The following is a 20,368-nucleotide window of genomic DNA, read 5'->3' on the forward strand; positions in this document are numbered from 1 at the left end:
GAAAAACTCAAGTGCCCCAGCTGTCAATAGCTATTGGACCAAGGGAAATTGCAGGGCTGGGGGGAGGCTGGGACATTTGTCAATGCCAAGTTGTGCCCTCCTGACCTGCTCTCTGCATCACCTAGACACACCCAGGAGAGGGATCAGGAGCAGAGCATCTTCCCTAAGCATCCTTAAGACTTTTTGGCTGTGGGAACACCATCTCCTGGGCCTTAATTTTTCAGGAAATAAGCAGGATTGAACTGGCGCTGCAGTGAGAAACTAACTATAGTTGGCGATGGGTCAATGGGATGGCCATCCACTGTTATGAGCAAACAGCTTCAGAGGCCTACATGTGGGGTGAACTCTGGGGGTTGTTTCAGGGAAAATGCCGACCCACTGCTCTCATGCATGCGTGTGTGCTAAGTCACTTCTGTTGTGTCCGACTCTTTACAACCCCACGAGTAGCCCATCAGGCTCCTCTGTCCATGAGATTCTCCAGGCAAGAATACTGGAATAGGTTGCCATGCCCTCCTCCAGGGGATCTTCCCAACATAGGGATTGATCCCATGTCTCTTATGTCTCCTGCATTGGCAGGAGGGTTCAGGAAGCCACCTGGGAAGTTCCCCTGTTCTCACAGCCAGTGAGAAAGCACAAAGAGAAAATGGGCTCAGGAGGCAGCAAGCGGGATATAGGTCAGTTACAAGGAGGCAACTGGAGATGGGATGGGCCAATAGGAGCCTGATTTGGTACTCATGGGGGATTTCTTCTCTCTGAGATGTCCTGGCTGAGGTGCCTCCACTTAGACCAGTGGGCATCTATTCTCCTGACACTGTAGGAATCATAGTCTTCTTGTGCTAAAAGAGGCTTACAGAGGTCATCTGGTCCATTCCCCTGCTATCAAACCCTAGCCTGATAAGATAAGATAAGCGGCCCCTTTAGCCATGGGATCTGTGAGCAGCAGGAGAGCAGTCCCTTCCAGAACATGAGTGTTGTTGGTGCCCCTCCCTGACCCCTCATCAGGTCCGTGCACCCCTCCCTCAGGTGCTGCAAGTGTCAGCTGCTAATAGCGTCCTCCTGACCCCACATTTCCTCCTGGGGCAGCGCTCAGCCAAGACTGACACAGGGTACAAAAGAGTCATCCTTGTCTGTCTAAAGGTGGTGCCAGAGCCCTGGCGGGGGAAGTCTGAGGCTAGACTCCAACTGCACCCACACCCTTGCCTAGATTTTCTTCCTGCCCAAATCTGCTTCCCTAACTCTGTGACACGGCTCACTAGAGAACATTCTCTATTCTAGCAGATACACAAGAATCCCCAACTCAGGCTCTGCTTGCTTCTGGGAGAACCTGACCCATTCAGTTCATTCATTCATTCATTGAACATCTCCTACATGCCGGGCACTAGGCTGGGACCTGGAGATAAATACGTGACCATGACTGATTAATCAGCTTCTAGTGGGAGAGAGAAGAAACAGGTAGATAAATAAGTAACTGAGTTAGATGTGAGTGATCTGAGGAAAGGAAAGGAGTGAAGTTCTAGAGATCTTGGGGGTGGGGTACTATGGAGCTGGGGAAGAGCTCTCTCTAAGGAGGTGACCTGTGAGTGTGGACTTGAAGGACCTGGAGCCAGCTGTGTGCATACTGTGGGGAAAGGGGGTCCACGGAGAGGGCAGGTGAGTGCATAGGCCCTAAGGCTGGAATAAGCTTGGGGCGAGGGCTTAAGGCCCTAAAAGACCAGAATGCCTGGAGTTTAGTGAGAGATTGGGGATGAGGGCAGGGAAGCAGGGAGGCTGAGGGTGACCTGATCAGTCACAGCCAAGGTTTTATTCTCAAGACAATGGAGACCTTTGAAAAGTCTTAGGCAGTGAAGAGGTAGAATCCATTTGTACTTTTACAAGATTGCTCTGGTGGTCCTATACAGATGGACAAGTGTGGGGGTGGCTATGAAAGCTGTAACAGATGATTCTGTTGCCCCTCACCACCCCCGCTGCCCACTGGTGATTCCAGCTGCAGCTAATGAACTGAGTTCAAAACCTCCAAATGCTTGCAGCTCCTCTCTGATTTTCTCCTGTGAAGAGCTCACTCGACCTGCACAAGACAGCCTGAGAGGAGGGAGCAGGCAATTCAGGACTCAGGAGGCAACTGTCTATCAATGGGGACGAAAGTCAATAATCAAATATTTCAGGCTGCTGTCCTTAGGAGAGACTTTTCCGAGGGTAGGGTTGGCCACAGGGGTTTGCAGCAGCAGTAGCAAGACACCCTGGATTGGCTTTTCCTCTTTCCTGTCTCAGCTCCTAAATGTATGGCCTGCTTGTACCCAAATCCTTCTCTTGCACTCTGTTCTCGAGGGAACCCCATGTAAGACAGGGGAGAGAGGATGGTGGCTTGGAGTTGGTGATGGCAGAGGTGATAGAGACCTGGAGACAGATCCAGGACATATTTTGTAAGCTGGGTGACAGAACAAACTGATGGATTATCTGTAGAGGGTGAAAGAAAGGGAGGAATCAAGGATGACTCTTGGAATTTCAGCTTGCGGATTGATGGTTTACTGAGAACGAGGAGAATGAGAGGACAGGTATGTGGCAGGAATTAAGAGGTCAGCTCCGCTGGATTAAATTCGCAATGCCTGTGACACGTCTAAGTGTAGATCCCACAGGCACTTGAAGCTATGAATCTGGAGCCTGGGGCCGAGGTAAGGGCTACAGACATCAATTTGACAGCCAGCTTAGAAACGGTATTTTAAGACATGGGCCTGATTGGGCGCCTGGGTGAGTGAGTATGGAGAAGGAGAACAGGTTGGGCAGAAGACAAGGAGTGCCTTCATCTGTCCTTCTGAGCCTGGGCTCAGAACCCCATGGGATTCTTGGCACAGTTCTCAGAGGCTGGACCCAGGAGGCCTGCCATGTACAGTCACAGATTAGACACTGCACAGCTCCTGGGATGCCACCTACATAAGCTGCAAAGTGAAAGGGACCACCTAGAGTCCAGCTACAATCTTCCCGCCACCCATGCCTCTTTGTAAGACCAGAGTATGGGCAGAGCCCTACATAAGCCTCAGAGAGGAGCTTCTGAGAGCTCAGTGGAGGAGGCAATTACAGCAATCAGGACAATCAGAGATGGCTCCCTGAAGGAAGTGGTGTTTGCTCTCAGGATCAAACAACAGAGAGAATTTTCACCTTTTGAATTGGGAAGGCAGGGGAGATATTTCAACAGAGGACACTGCAATGGGCGAAGTCCCAAAGGCAAGTAATTAGCTGCAGAGCACATTGGGGAGTTTGGTTGTCTGAGATTGCCAAAGAAAGTAATAATAGTTGTGGAAAGACGATTTCTGGCCAGAGGGTTGAGGCCCTTAAACTACCCACCAAAGAGATGCACAGTTATCTGACTCAGTCATGGTCACACCTTGAGGGAGATTCTAAGCCACGACTCTGACCGTGGGCCAAAGTTGCCCCAGTGTGCCATCAGAACACAGTGGCCTCTTACCTCCCCAGTTCTCATCATCCCCTTTGGCAGGTCTGCAGATCCAGGAGGGGGTGTGAGCTGTCTTCTCCGGCCTCCCAGCCCCCAGTACCCAGAGACTCTGCCTTCCTTTCCCTGGACGGTTCTTAAAGAGGCTCCAACTGTCTCTGCCAAGAGTCCAGGTTATCAAAGGAAGCAACTGCAGCACTGTCACTGGGCGGCAGCGACCTGGGAATCACAGAATTAGCTGGAGCCTGCTTTCCAAGCTCAGGGGTCTCCCAGGCCTGGGCTTGGTCTGTCCTCCCTACCCCTGGGCATAGCCTCTGGGAAATGTAACCTACAGCACAGATAACCAAGTTGGGGACACTCAGGCATCACAGAAAGTGCTGGAGGCAGGGGCTCTCTGAGGAGGGAATGAAGGTTCCAGAGAAGGGACGAGACACATGGGCTCAAGGTGGACCCTTACCCAGGAAGGCTTACATCGTAGAAAGGGAAAATCAGATTGCCTCCAGCTTCATTCTCTGTAAGACCATGGAGGGGAGGACAAAGCAAAGGATGTTTTGCTCCTCTGTCCTTTCCTGCAGCATGTACTGAATGCCTACTGTGTACTGAGCACATGCTGGGGCCCTGGAGATGCAATGAGGACAGAAGAAACATCTGTCTCTGGGGTGCACACAGGCTAGGATGACAGAGGCAAAGGGAAAATTATAATAGAGCAGGACAGTGCCAAGAGAGGGGGTGGGGCCCAGACCAGAGCACCTAAAGGATTCTGCGTAACAGAGACGGTCTCCTGGGGAAACGGAAAATTATGATAGAGCAGGACAGTGCCAAGAGAGGGGGTGGGACCCAGACCAGAGCACCTAAAGGATTCTGGGTAACAGACACGGTCTCCTGGGGAAAGTGGCATTTAAAGAGATAAGAAGGTACGTGTGTCTTTTTCAGTTTTGGTTTTCTCGGGATATACTCCTAGTAGTGGGATTTCTGGGTCATATGGTGGTTTTATTTCTAGTGTTTAAGGAATCTCCATAGTGTTCTCCTGTATCAATTTGCATTCCCACCACAGTGCAAGAGGGTTCATTGCAGCTCTATTTACAATAGCTGGCCATGGAAGCAACCTAGATGTCCATTGACAGATGAATGGATAAAGAAGCTGTGGTATGTATATATAATGGAATATTACTCAGCCATAAAAAAGAACACATTTGAGTCAGTTCTAATGAGGTGGGTGAACCCAGACCCTATTATACAGAGTGAAGTAAGACAGAAAGATAAAAGAAAGTGTCACATACTAATGCATATATATGAGAGCTAGAAAGATGGTACTGAGGAACCTATTTGCAGAGCAGCAGTGGAGAAACAGACGTTGAGAAAAGACTTACGGACACGGCTGGGCAGGGAGGAAGGAGAGGGCGGGAGGTATGGAGAGAGTAACATGGAAACATGCATTACCATATGTAAAATAAATAGACAGTGGGAATTTGCTGTATGACTCAGGGAACACAGACTGGGGCTTGGTAACCACCTAGAGGGGTGGGATGGCACATGGGTCAACCTATGGCTGATTCATGTTGAATTTGGTAGAAACCAATGCAATACTGTAAAGCAATTATCCTGCAATTAAAAATAAATAAATTTTTTTTATTTATTGAGGCGGAGCCTCAAGCCATGAGCAAGAGATTGTTCAGTCTCTGCAAACTACAGCATTTTGGGGGACCTAGGTTTCAGTAAAGAGAGAAGACTGAGGCTGTCATTGGCTCTCATCATTGGAGAGAAAGCCTTTTCCACTGAGAAAGCACATCTTGGAGAACATAACTGAAAAGCTAATTGAAGCTGTTCAGTGTCGGGCTCTGTGGACACCTAGTCCTGCTCTTGAGGGGCCAGCGTTCCCCTGGGTAGAAGGCATGAGCCAGCTTAGAAGAACTGTCTCTGAGAGTCGACTGACCAAAGTCCTCCCAGGGGAAATGGCACTTGGGCCAGATCTGCACAGATGTGCAGGAGAGATGGGTGTGTAGGGGAAGGGCTAGCTTTGGGAAAGACTTTGTTACTGGAAACATATTGACCAACAGGCCCCTGGGAGGCATGCCTTCATCTACTCTACACATGGAGTAGGTCCCATGTGCCCAGGCCGTCCTAAGTGCTGAGGCACAGATGTTTTGACACACTCCCTGCCCTCAAGGGGCTCTCTCCTTTCAGTGGAGGCCATGGGACCCACCGGGGCTGGCACATAACAGGTGCTCAGTGAACACTGGCTGCAGACAAAAGCAGAGAAATAAGCTGCTGTTAGCTTTACAGTAACCCACGATAGCTTTATGGTGGGTCCAGGAAGAATAGAACCCAGAAGGCTGGTGGGAAGGGGTAAAGTCAGGAGCTTTCCTGGGGAAGGCAAGTCTCAGCTGGCCTGGAAGGATTCAAGCAATGATGAGATCTGGGCAGGGGACTGGGAAGTTGCGTCTGCTTCTTCCCTATGTTTAGGAGAGCATCACTGATGTTTCAGAACTGGGCATCCAAGAGCCATGTGAGGTGTGAGAGTATGGAAATGTATGATTTATTTCAGTGTGTAAGGGTATAAAGGCTTCCCTGATAGTTCAGTGGTAGAAAATCTGCCTGTCAAGCAGGAGACATGGGTTTGATCCCTGGGGTGGGAAGATCCCCTGGAGAAGGAAATGGCAACCCACTCCCGTATTCTTGCCTTGAGAATCCCATGGACAGAGGAGACTGGTGGGCTACTGTCCATGGGGTCACATTCAGACACAACTTAGCGAGTAAAACAACAATAACATAAGGGAACAAAGATGTGTACACAAGTATGAAACTGTGAATGTGTGAGCAAGAGTAAGTGCAAGTGTGCAAGATAGTGAGTGCATATGCATGTGAGTGTGAGAGACTATAAATGAAGGTGAATGAATGAGACTGTGTGTGAGTACGAGCTAGTGTGAGTATGCATGAGCAGGTAAGACTGCATCGGTATGTGTATATGTCAGTGTATGTATGTGAGTGTGCGAGGCTGTGTGTGACTGTGTGTAAGTGTGTGTCACACAGACACCAGGGCTGCGGCTGTGCTTGTTTCTGCAATCACTATGATTTGTTGGATTTCATCCAAGCAGTCAATACTCCATCAGACATAAAGAAAATGAATTTCATGCCCTGCGGACTTTGTGTCCAACCCAGATGGACAAGCACATGGCGTGGCCAGTGGTTATGGAGCAGCAGACATGAGACTTCTGCTCGTCTGGAAGGTGGCACCCCTGGAAGGGCCCAGCTGGGCCCTAGAAGACTGCTGTGTGGTTGAGGCATGGTCCCTGGCCATCTCTGGGCGTGGCCCTTACCCGTGAGAGAATGGCACAGAGAAACATGCCTGACAGGAGCACAGTTCCATAGGAGCTCCGCTCCTCTCTCAGCTTTCTGCTCTTTCCTGAAAGGCACACAACACTCACACATCTCCTGGAGGGTGCCTGGGAGCCCATCTCTAGGACCTGCTCTAGCCATTGATGGGGGGCCAGGAGCATGTACAGAAGAAAGAACCTGAGCATCAGAGCCAGACATTCCTGGATCAGATCCCAAGGTGGCCTCTTATGGTGACAGTAATTCAAGCCACCATTTAATCCAAGCTACAACTGTGTTCTTCATCTCTATTGATTAATGTATATCTCGCAGCAGCCCAGTGAGGGAGATGTGAATGGTTCCATTTTACAGGTGAGGAAACTGAGTCTCAGAAAGCCCTGTTGACATGTTCTGAGCTGGCAAGTGGCCCTGTCCACCCTGCTGAGGGCTTCACATCTATAGAATGAGACTGGTGATGCCAGCTCTGTGGGCTTGTTTTGGGATGAAATGAGGCACCATGAGTGGGAAGGGACCAGCAGTGTGCCCAGCTCATGATGGTGAACACGCTGTGACTGGACCCAGCTCCTCCATACAGAAGACAGGCCCTGGGAGAGAGGAGGGAGGCCTGGGTCTCCAGGAGCTATTGCTTCTAGCCCCCAGCATTTGAGTGGGGGCAGGGAGCGTGCTGGGGTCCCCACTTCATTCTCGAAGGACCAAGACACCGAGCCCTCTGATGGGGAAGCAGGCACCTGGGCCTCAGGAACAAAGCCCCATGGCAGGCATCAGCCCGCAGTGCTGGCCCAGGGTGGGAGGATGCAGCCCCGTGTCCACAGAACCTGCTTCCTCACCAAACTCTTGAGACCTGCACAGAGCAGAAATCCTCACTTCCAGCCTGCTGATGAGTTGGATGCCCCAAGTTAAACCCGGGAAGGGAGGTGGCAGTGGGAGAGTTTAATTGATTGGGTCTGGTATAGCTGATAAGCAGCTATCCAGGTTACTGGAAGGTGAGCATGTACCAATGCCTTTGTAGGCTTGATTGTGGAGTCACCCACCCCTGGGCTCTGTTCCTAATCTCCACAGAGGTCCGAGGCTGCTCTCTCCCCTACCATGAGGCCCCCCATGGTCAGACTTCCTCCTTCCAACCTGGAGACTAGTCACCCCTCAGGAACCCTGCACTGATAACCACCTACCCCAACACAGTCTCCTGGCCCAGCGCAAAGCGCCTATCCCTGACCTTGAGTGGATGCCTGGCTGAAGGGTACTCCCCCATCAGAGTCTGGCGATCAGGTCCAAAGTCTCTTCCCAAAGGGGCCTTCCCTACTAGAACAGTGCCGTGGATAAAGGGGAGTGTTAAGGGCATGTGGGGGACTCCCTGCAGGGATGTCCTTTGAAAAACTCAAGGCAAAAATACATGGGAATGGAGCAAAGTTGGCTTTTCAACAAATGGAGCTGCAACACCACGACATCCACATGCAAAAAAATGAATCTAGACACAGACCTTACACCATTCACAAAAATTAACACATCATGAATCATAGATCTAAATATAAAATGCAAAACTATAAAACTTAGAAGATAACAGGAGAAAATCTGGATGACCTTGGGCATGGCGATGACTTTTTACATACTATGAAAGAAATAATTGATAAGCTGGATTTCATTAAAATTAAAAGCTTCGGCTCTATGCAAGACACTGTCAAGAGAATGAGAAGAAAAGCCACAGAGTGAGAGAAAATATTTGCAAAAGATACATCTGATTTTCCCAAAATATACAAATAACTCTTAAAACTCAACAATCAGAAAACAAACCACCTGATTTTAAAAGGGGGGCCAAAGACCAGAACAGACCATTCACCAAAGAAGATATACTGATGGCAAATAACCATATGAAAAGATGCTCCACATCATATGTCATAAGGAAACCGCAAATTAAAACAAAAGGCAGATATCACTATAAACCTATTACAATGACCAAAATCCAGAACACTGATGACAGCAAATGCTGGTGATGATGAAGAGCAACAGCAACTCTCATTCATTGCTGGTGGAATGCAAAATGGTACAGTCATTTTGGAAGACTGTGTGGTAGTTTCTTACAAAAATGAACAATTTTACCACATACCACCCAGCAATCGCACTCCTCGGTATTTACCCAAAGGGGCTGAATACATAGGTCCACGTGAAAATCTGCACACAGATGTTTACAGCAGCTTTATTCATAATTACCAAAACTTGGAAGCAACCAAGCTGTCTTCAGTAATTATGTGGATAAATAAACCCTGGTACATTCAATTTGGAATACAAAAAGAAATCTATCAAGCCATAAAAAGACATGGAGCAAACTTAAATGCATATTTCAAAGTGAAAGAAGCCAGTCTGAAAAGGCTATAGACTGAATGATTCCAACTACGTGACATTCTAGAAAAAGCAAAACTATGGAGATAGTAAAATGATCAGTGGCTGCCAGGGATTCAGGGAGGGTGGAGCGGGGGAGATGAATAGGCAGAGCACAGATTTTTAGGGCAATGAAAAGATTCTGTATGACCCTGCAACAGTGGATACATGTCATTATACATTTGTCAAAACTAGTATTCACATCACCAAGAGTGAACCCTAATGTAAATTATGAACTTTGGGTGGTGATGTGTCAATATATGTTCATCAGTTCTAACAAATGTGCCACTCTGGTGAAGGATTTTGATAAGAGGGGAGGCTGGGGAGTGGGCAGGGGTATGTGAAAAGTCACTACTCAGTTTTGCTGTGAACTGAAAAAGTGCTCTAAAAATAAAGTCATTTTAAAAAAATATGAAAAATACTTAAATTTGACACCTGTTTCGATCTTAAATTCATGTAACATGACCCTGATCATATTTCCACTGACTGGTCATTTGGATTCTGTTCTTACTGTTAAGTTGCTTATTACTATTATTACTAAAGGTCACTGGGGGGCTTCCCTGGTAGCTCAGTCAGTAAAGAATTCACCTGCAGTGCAGGAGACCAGGGTTTGATCCCTGTGTCGGTAAGAACCCCTGGAAAAGGAAATGGCAACCCACTCCAGTTTTCTTGCCTGGGAAATCACTCGGACAGAGGAGCCTGCAGAGATACAGCCCATGGGGTCGCAAGAGTTTGACGTGACTCAGCAACTAAACCAAACCAGGCACCGTGCTAAGCACTGAACTGTGATGATCCCGTTTGACCCCATGACAACTCCCTGAGGTAGAGACTGGTAACCAATTTTTATGGACAAACCAACTGAGGCCCAGAAAAGTGAACCCTCTTGCCCATCACACAAGTGATGGAGATGGAGCCAGGTTTTGAACCCAGGTCCGTCTGGATCCTGAGCATGAACCCTTCCTGTCATACAAACAGTACAGTAATGATTCAGAACTCTTCCTATTGCATTTTCTCATCACTCTGATTTGTTGTCGTTATTCCTGCTTGATGGCGGGAAGCTAGTCAGAGGGGTGATGCACTTTGCCTGCCTCAGCTCCCTTGCAATCACATTGTTGTTTCTGGGGCTCTCTCCCCTGTCTCTGGAGTCTCAGAGGCTCCAAAGGAATGAAGGAAAATGTCAAGAATATTAAATTCATAATTGAGTAAAACCTGAAAAGAATCATTAAATCATGGTTTAATATTTCCCAGATGGTTCATTGACATTTTGGAGACATGTCAAACTCTTTGGCTTGTATATCCTGACTGTGTGGATGAAAAGTGAGTGTCTGTAGAGATGCTGGCTGGAGATTGGGCTATGGACTATCCATACCAATGGTATGGATTTGAACCCAGAGTAACATCCCTCATCCTCACAGGGTCATTTCAAGGTTATTCTATATGTGAGGCTCGAGTGAGACATGGACATCCAGGCATGTTACATACATGTTACACCCCTGAGTTATACTGGATGTCAATTCATTTCCAGCTATCAAGGTCCAGATGCTTTATTCATGTAAAACTTGACTTCAAACATGTGTGCTTTCCTAGAAATGAGTTCTTAGTTACCTCTAATAATTGCCAATAAAAGGGACTGAGATTTTGAAGAAATGGCTGATTCTAGGGCTGGGCCAAGGAAATTAAGATCATCCTGGATCATTTTGTAATGCCAGAAATTAAGATAGTGTTAAAAACAACAGCAAGACCCGCCCAAACCAAAATGTCACAATAGGCTTATCTTTTTTTAATGAGTCCACCATAGAACAAAACAAAAACCCAAAGGGCCATGTCAAGAGAAGAGAAAAGTCAAACTGCAAGAGTTTCCAGTGGCTAAATCTGGAACAATTTGAGCAACATGGGAAATAACAGCAAAAATATTGAATTCCAACTAATAAGTAGAAGAAATGAGGGAAGTAGAAAATCACCATTAGAACATCAAGGTAGGAATTTCTGCAGGCCGGATCCAGTCACAGCTGTTAAAATTAGTGGGAACTTTAAGGAGAAATAGGACATGTGCGTGGCCTCAAAGTAGTTCCCCTCACTCCAATTTATTAAGTACTATGGTGGTTTTAACATATGTCCACAAATTCATTGATATTGAGGGGGTGGGTGTTAATTCCTCTCGAGTGAGGGCTGCACTTAGAGACTTGCTTCTAAGAATAGAATATGGAGAGGGAAAAATAACACAGCAGTGGAGAAAACTGGCAGATACCACCTGAACGGGTCAAGGTTAACATCACCAATGAGAAGTCCTGTGAATGGCACATGGTGTGTATCCTGATGTAATGTGATGAAGTCCCAGCATTTACCCCGAGAAAACCAGGTGACATTCGAAGTTAAGCAAGATGCTGACATTGTTAGCATAAGACAGAGGTGGGCGGAGTGTTGTGGGAGCTACTCTGTGCTACCTAAATTATTTAAAAATAATTAAAATAAAAAAAAAACAAGTACCTTGTTCTAGATTCAGGATAACTCAAACATGGAAAGTTAAAACACTGGCCTTAAATTAGGCTGTTTTAAAAGCAGAAAATTCAACCTGTTGTAGATACACTGCATACATGTGAATAGGTATAACTATATAGTCATAAAACGAGACCATGCTGTATGCATTGTTTATAGCCTGCTTCATAGTAATCCATCTGAGTGATCCAAAAGGCTTATCACAAATGTGTGCCAGGAACTACAGTTGAGACAGGCATCCCAGACCTTCTTGACTCTTCCTCATGCCCTGCTGAAGTTCTAAGATCTTCTTGCCACACTCCTAGCGTTGCTCCAGCCCCCCTGGATATCAGAACCCTAGAACACAGGACGAAAGCCAGGAGAAGCTCTCCCAAGATCTTACAGAAAGAACTCTGAACTAGAAGCCAAGAGACCGGGGTTCTCGTCCTTGTCCTGGGGCCGTAGGCAAGTTATGCACCCTCTCTGAGCCTGTTTCTTTATCAATTAAATGTGGGGGAAATGCCTGGCTTTGTTCCTTTCCCAGGATCTCAGGAGCATCCAAAAGAAGCCGCCCATGGAAAGTGCTGGGTGAGTGCTATACTAGCCCTGCATCTGAGCACCAGGGTTCAAATATCTAGCCTGTCCCCTCCTGCCTGAGCAACCTTGGGCAAGTGGCTTAGCTTCCCTGGGCCTCAGTTTCCTCCCTTAAAAATGGGACTGTTGTTAGTACCAACCTCATGTAGTCACTGTGAGGAGTGAAGGAGAGCGTTAGCGTCAATGTGAGAAGGACGCTGAGCACGGTGTCTGGTACAGAGCCGCAATTGGCAGCAGATGCAGAGGTTGCTACTTGGGTGTAAACCAGATACACTCAGAGGGAGCCTGGGGGCTTCCTAGTGCACCTGTGTGGTGCCCCAGATGCCCACGGTGGCGTGCAGCCCTCTCCTTGGAAGCGGCCCCAGTTGGCATAGCCTGCAATCTCCTAATTCCAGTGGCTGGCTCCCAAACGTCCAGGGTCTCCTAGCCCGAGAACCAGCTCCTGAGGGCGTCGCAAAGCCGCCCGCCTGGGGCAGAACCTTGGCTGGCCAGAGAACTAGGCCTACAGGGGCCGTGCTGCTGAGGGTTGGGGTGGGGAGAAAGCCAGGGGAGGAGGGGGAGCGACCCACCATCCTCAAGCCTCCTCCAGCCTCCCTGGAGATGTCACAGGCTTAGCAGGGGCTGCTTGACACATGTCGGATAAAATAAGAAAAAATAAATAACAATGTTTATAAGAAGATTAGCGAGAAGGCGGCAAAATTTCTCTAGGGAGCCTCCTTGGCTGCATCTCAGAGTGACAGCTCCCATTGCCTTATCAGAGACATAATGAGTTGCCAGGATTTGGGGTCATTAAAAATCCTCGCTGGCTGGGCCCCCTCCCTTGCCTGTCGCCTTTGAAGGTTGGAGTCAGGGGGTCTGGTGGCAGCATGGGCCCCCTGCCCCCACCGCACTGTCTGCCTGTCGCTGTCGCTGTTCAGAAGCGGCTGGAGGTGAGATGGTGAGGCCCAGCTTGGCGGAAGTAATGGAACACGACGGCCCAATTTGTGCCCGCGGCCCCTCGGGCAGAGGACCCGTCTCTCTGGTGTGGATTAGGCTCTGTTTTATCTTGGCTGCCTTTAGAGACAAAAGGGCGGTGGGGTGGGGGGTGCTCTGTGTAGATGCGTGTGCAGTCACAGCTCCAGACTGCGTTGTGAGGGAGGGGCCCCACGGGCCACCATATCCAATGCCTTGCTTTGCTCGTGGGAAACTGAGATCCCGGCAGGGGCAGAGGTCAGGTAGCAGTGTACTGGTGGCAGAGGACGCTTTGAACCCAGATTTTCAGACTCCCAGCCCAATGTTGGGTGTGTTTAGTGCGTTACTGCGCTTTTGTCGAGGAAGCAGAGTAGAGAAATGACAATAGGAACATACAGACAATTCAGTTCAGTGAGAACAAATGTGTATTGATCTCCCACAATGTGTAAGTCACTGGGAGAGACACCATGAGCTCAGAAACCAGGGAGACACAGGACACGGCCCCCAGGCCAGCAGGAGGCACGGCTGCGGAAGCTGGTGTCCACAGGCCTGCGTCCGTCACACCCATCCCCGACACCCTGACTCACTCTGCAGAGATCCCTATCAGTGCCACAGAGAAAGTGCTCCTGCCTTTAATCAGCTCCCTCTTTGTCAGGAAGCTTATCTCCAAGGCGCTCAAGCACTTGTAGTGCATGGATTTTCTCAACCACTCACGGACTCCACTTCCCTTAAGAGATGGGGAGCTTTTAAGACGGAGGATTATCCTTGGGTTTCGATTTAGGAAACTGAGGCTGGGAGCAGCCCGCGCGTTGTGCCACTGGCCCACGTGGTGTCTTTGTGCTCCGGGCAGATACAACTCCATGTCGGAGAGTGTGGTTTGGTGAGCAGAGTGAGGCTGGATCCCACCCCACAATCACCCCTTCAGCTGGGCACCCTTGTGCAGTAAACAACCTGTCCAGCTGTGTGCGGCAGCCCTGCTATGAGTCTAAGTGCCTAGGGTGGTCCTGAGGTCTCTCTCAGCTAGACCTCTGGCAAAATGGAAAACCCAAGAAGGTCCTCCCTATTCTGGGGAACGAGTTTAACCTCTGAGTGTCAGTTTTCTCACCTGTAAACAAGATGTGACAAGAGCCTGTGAAGTAGTTAGATTGATTTAATGAAACACTAGATGTTACCGTGTTTTGTGAACTCTCAAGTGCTAAGTAAATCTTAATTTTGGCTTTTCGTAAGGTTGCTTCGTGGAACTGGTCACCTACATTCTCCTTCACAGTCCTGTACCTACTGCACCCCAGGTTTCTCCCCAGAGGTCGCAGCCCAGCCAGGGCCTCACCACTCAGCACCCCAGGGTCGACTAATACATAGAAGCAGGGCTGGCAGAGTTTCTGAAGTCCCCACGTCATCCCCTACCTTGAGCACACTGGGGAAAGGAAGAGAACATTTCCATTTTACAGACAGGAAGGCTGAGTCTTGTCAGGCCAGCTGTCTCCACCTCAAACCTGATGCCCTTCCTCTCCCAGCTCTTGCTGCTATAGCTCCCCAGCTGTTTCAGCTGGAAGGATTCTTAAATCGCAGGGGAGCTCCAGTCCAATCCTTCTCTTCAGGGTGAAGATAATGAAGAGAAGAGCAGAGGAGGGAGCATGCCAGTTCTGCCACAGGGCCCTGGCCCCAAGCACTGCTCTTTCTGCAGCTTCAGAACCTCCTCACAGGCAGTGGCCAGGGAGATGTGACTTTCCTCAGCAGGTATCAGTCTGCTTGAAAGTCTTCTGGTCCAAGTCCAGAGCCTCTGAGATTCTCTGCTTACCTTACTTAGCTCAGCCGTGAGCCACTGGGGCCCCAGACTGCTCCCTGAGATTCAAACTTGGGCAATAAATGGGGCGGGGGAGCACAGAAGGAATGCCTTGGGGTTAGAACAAGAAATGTGGCTAGTCCCACCCCAGCTCAAGACTAGGGTCTTTCAGCACAGCTTGCTCTATCACAGGCCCAGCTGGGATGGCCAATATGACACAGGCCCCTGGTGAGGCCTTGGTTTTCACAAGACTGAATTCCAGGACTGACAGATGGAGTTTCCTCTCCACAGCTCATGACCCCTGTATCTCTGGTGGCCTGAGACAGCTGGCCGGGTCCTCAGCCCTGGTGCTGAGCTCCACAGTGGGTCTTTATCAGCCAGGCGGGGTTTTACTGCATACTCCCCAGCAATAACAGAAATAGCAGTTTGTACATAATTTACTTTTGAAAAATAAGTGAGTCAATTCAAGGCTTGCCAGTAATTCTGCCTCTCTCAATTACCTACGTTCTAATACTAAAGTGCTTACATCCCAATACTAAAGTGAGATTGTATGGTGGTAACAAATCTGCCTGTAAATCTGGAGTCCCAGGTTCAATTCCTGGGTGAGGAAGATCCCCTGGAGAAGGGAATGGCCACCTATTCCAGTACTCTTGTCTGGAGAATTCCACAGACAGAGGAGCCTGGTGGGTTACAGTCCATGTGTCACAGTCAGACACAACTGAGCAACTAAAACACACACAACACTAAAGCAGGCGATTCTGATAATAATGAAAATAAATCACAGCTAATACTTAGAAGGGCACTTGCTATATGCCAGGCACTATGCTGTGTGCTCTGCCCACAGGACCTTTGCTATTTCTCTAACAACGCTGAGAGGTAGGGGCTACTGTTACCCCCATTCTTCAGGTGGGAAAACTGAGGCTCAGAGGCATTGGCCTATCCTGTGCTTGTGCAGCTGATACAGGCTTGAAAGCATGCCTGTCTGACCTCAGGCCCCATCAGTGGCTGAGCACAGTCAGGCCCCTCCTAGGAACCACCCCTGACCTGGTCCTCATGGGCAAGTGCTGTACTTGGAGGGGGTCCAGTGGGTCTGGATAGAAGGGAGAGTGAGAACCAGAAGCCTAACTCCCACTAAAGTTCTCTGGGCACTGTCAAAGGCCCAGGAGCCCCTCCGTGGTGGAGCCCGCCTCCCTGTAGCCTGTCCCTCTGAGAGCCCTCTAGTACTGTCTCCTTCCCACTTCTCCCCTCATGACATGATGAGTCATGTCCTGCACCGTGGGGTTTCCGTATCTGCTCCCCATGAGAGGCCAGCTGACAAGTTCTATTCTTTCATTAGCTTTACAAAACAGAACGGCCTCATCCTAGCTTCAGTCCGGTGGGGCGGGGGTAGGCCTGGTGAAGGCCTGGTCTTCACCGCCTTTTCCCTCCCACCCCAACCAGGGTCTTGAAGCCGTCTCTTCCTGCAGGGCCCACAGGAACTGTGTATTCTGATCTGCGTGGGGAAACTGAGGCTGCTCTCCTTACAGGAGTGTCCCCTCCTCTTGGCCCTGGAGAGCCCCAGAAAGGCCTCCAACCCCCATGTCTCTGCAGCCTGGGAAGGGGAGAGAGGAAATAGAGGGGGGAGGCATTTGCCTCTGCTCAACAAAGTAACTCATTTCTTTAGGCAAATGAGCTGGAGAGGGAAGGACATGGCTGGAGACCAGCAGTGATTAATTAGAAAGGAAATGAGTGGTCTGCACAGACCACAGTGGGTGGTGAAGGCAGAGGGGCCTAGCAGGTGGAGGGTGGGCTCAGGGCAGACTCAGAAGGACAAGGAGCCCAGACCTGAGCAAGCACTAGCTGTGGCCGTGATGGCCCCCAGGTGGAAGGGGAGAGGGCAGGCTGCCTGGTGTCCTGGAGCTTACATCTTGGCTGGGGAGGGGAGACTGAGCCAGGGTACAGAGGAGGGAGGTTGGAAAAAAGAGGTGGGGGCACAGGGAGCCAGAGATTTTGGATGCCTGTCTCCCCCCAAAGCATGAGTCCCCCTTCCAGGATGTCCCCTTGCTCCCCACCCAGGTCTTAGGCCACCTGCCCCTCCTCTGAGACATTCTCTTCCTTTCACATCTGGCTTTGCTCCATTCGACACCTTCAAGTTAGTCTAACCCGTGTCCCAGTCCCTTGGGGCTAGATCTGCTGACAAATTATATTAAGAGAATAGTGTACATATGGCACGTTGGGAAGAGCTAAGAGCCTGCGATAAATGCCCTGTTAGAACCACTGGGTTCTGAAGAAAAAAAAAAGACATGGCTGGCTGCAGGCCCTGTGAGAGGTTTGCCCAGAGACTTGGGTGACATTCTCAGCTCTGACCCCACTTGGGTCCGTGCCACAAAATGCTAGAGCACAGGGATCATCAAGTTTTGGATGTAGGCTAAGGGCCAGAGAAGGACTGTGACATGTCCCCAGCCACACACATCCGTGGTAGAGATGGGAATAGATTTGGTCTCCTGACTCCTGCAGGGCTCTTCACACAATCTATTACACTGTCTGCTTTGGGAAGCCATAACAGCGGATGCAATTCTCTGCCCTTTCCTTTTAGGGTCACCCACCTCCCCTGAGAGTTCTCCTTGGGTCCAAGCTTACAGCATCTGTCCAGTGAGTGTCCACCCAGGATGCCCCTTACAGGATGCTTCCTTGAGTCCAACTCAGATCTCCGGTCTGCTTCCCTCCCCGGCTACAAGGGGTCTCTCCTCCAGTATTTGTGGCACTCTGGTTCTTCCAGGGTTAAATCTGGCAGCTCCTCCCTCCCTCCCCACTAATGACATGTTTCTCTCCACATGATGGGACGATGGCTAAGAATAGAGTTTGCCACTCTTGGGCTCTGCTCGGAAAATCTGCCACAACATAAGAGTTTTATGTGTCTGTGGGGCTACTATACTCTAGGCTCAAAACCTGGGGGCCTCTTCCTGGGCACCACCAGGCTGGGTGGCTGAGGGCTAGTACTCTGCTGGCCCCTATCTGTGCAAGAAGATGAGCCAAGGGGAACTCACTTCCCCAGAAAAGCCGGTGACTCACACTCTGTTGGCCTGTCTGATACCCCATGCATCAGATCTTCATCATTTCACAGCTGGGCAACTGAGACAGACAAGGAAAGTGGCCTGCCTAAGGTCCCATGGCTGCTAAATGCGAGGATTTGACCCCATGACCTGTTCCTGTCCTGGGTGCAACATCCCCAGGATGACACAGGTCTCTTGACCCTCCTTCACCTACCCAGTTGCTGACTTCTTACTAACTTTCCCATCCTAGGCCCAGCCTTTGCCTCCCATGATGAAGGGTACATTTGACGGACACCCAGAGCAAAGAAACGTCATGTAAGATGCTGATGATGGTGGTGGTGGCGGTGATGTGTGTTAGAGGCAGTTACAAGCACAGATTCTAGTGAGAGGCTGCCTGGGTTTGAATTCTGGCTCCACTACTTACAGCTGTCTGACCTTGGGCAATTTATTTTAACCATTCAGTATACTCATCTGTCAACCCATTCCAGTTTTATTTCCTAGAGAATCCCCATGGACAGAGGCACCTGACTGGCTACAGTCCATGGGGTCACAGAGAGTCGGACATGACTGAGTTACTAAGCACAGCACAGCACATACTCATCTGTAAAATGGGAACATCACAGTTTATAAGCATTAAATTATTATCATCTTTAAAATGCTTAGAACATGGTGAAGGCCCCATAAATCTTTATTACTGCTTGCCTTGCAGGACGTGAAATCCCTGTGTGGTTGTGATGTGCAGAGAGAGGGCCTTGCCATGAGCCAGAGAAGCCACCTTCCCTGAGCTTCCTGTACACTAGGGCAGCCCTAGCCTGTATATGTGTGCGTGTGTGTGTGTGTCTGTCTAAGCACAGTTGGACAGGTGAACTCCAAGAATGAGAAGAGACTTATCTCACATCCTATCCCTTTCACTCTGCCACACGCAGTTCAGAAACCCCCTCCACAGCATCTCTCACCTATGTTCTCTTAGGCTTTGCTCACCTGCTTCCCATGGCAAGAAATGCCTTCCTCCAAAGGCAGCCTGTCACCTTGCGAGAAGCGCTGCCTATTAAAAGCAACATCCCTATGCTTTCTCCTCCTCCCTTCACTCAGGAGGCCCCAAGACAATATAAACTTTCTGTAAAGAACAGAGCAGTCCCCTCCCTCTCCTGGGAACCTGTCCCAGATCACCCCAGCCCACTGAGCTGTCCCCTCCTCTGTGCGTCTCCTCCATTCACAACATCTGCTTATCATCAGGCCTCTCATCATATGGGTCTTGTCTCCCCAGCTAGACACACCGCAGATCTGAACAAGCTGACAGAAGGTGCTTAGAAGACTGCCCGGCCCATGATCAGTAAATGTCAGTCATCATAACAAGAAATATTATCATTCTTCTTATCATCATCATCACACTCTCCCTCACCATCACCGTCTATGACATAAATGAATCGACCACATGTGGATCTTACATCCTACACCCTCATCCTGCCAGGCAAGCGGAAATAGATTGAAGGGTTATGGGGCCCTCACCCCATAGTGCTAGGTACTTTCCTAAGCATTTTAAGTGTGATAACCCATTCATCCTGGCAGCCTATAATGCTTCCGTTTTACAGAGGAGTAAACTGAGGCACTGTGCCATAAAACTGTTCACCCAGGGTTACACAGCTCTAAGTAGCAGAGCCAGAATTTAAGCCTCAACCTGCTGTCACCAGAGTCCATTCTCCCTACTGCCTGTCTCTCTGCCACCACAAGACTTAGTGAGAAAGGTTTGACCTTTGGGGGGCCCACATGTAAGTAAGACAGAGAGGTGCATCCTAGGGACTTGTGCTCCAATACTGAGACTCCCAGGGCTGCACCAGGAGTTCAGCTGCCATTGGCTCATCCCCCTGCTCCCGTCCCTGGTAGAAGTCCTTGAAGTTTAAAGTGAGTCTCTTGAACAAGGTGATTTTGTCATGCATTCCCTGTCTTCCTGGGGCAGCATGGCAGGCAGGGCAGTGCTGAGGAGTGGGCACCTAGATAAGGGTGATGTAGACTTTCCCTGGGAAAGTAGAAGCAGCCCAGCTCTGTAGACCTGTCCTGGGCATACAGAGCGTGCCCAGCCAGGGCTCTGTGGGCCACCCGTCTGCCAGGAACACGCACACACACACATGCACATGCACACGATATTAAAGTCATATTTTTGGTTGCTGGGAAGGCGCAGTTGTCACTTCCTCTGCCCTAGGCAACCCGCTGGCCCAGCTCCCCTTTTACTTCCCCGCCCCACCGTGAGTGCCATCCGTTTGTATTTATATAGATAAATCGGCCTGGCTAATTAAAGTTCTCTTGCTGGAGAGTGAGGGAATTAATAAAAGAACTTGGAAGGGAGCCGACCAAAAGCTGGGTGCTGTGAGCCAAAGCCAGAAC

The sequence above is a fragment of the Bos taurus genome, chromosome 28 (assembly GCF_002263795.3).
Source record: "Bos taurus isolate L1 Dominette 01449 registration number 42190680 breed Hereford chromosome 28, ARS-UCD2.0, whole genome shotgun sequence".
Classification (NCBI taxonomy): domain Eukaryota; kingdom Metazoa; phylum Chordata; class Mammalia; order Artiodactyla; family Bovidae; genus Bos; species Bos taurus.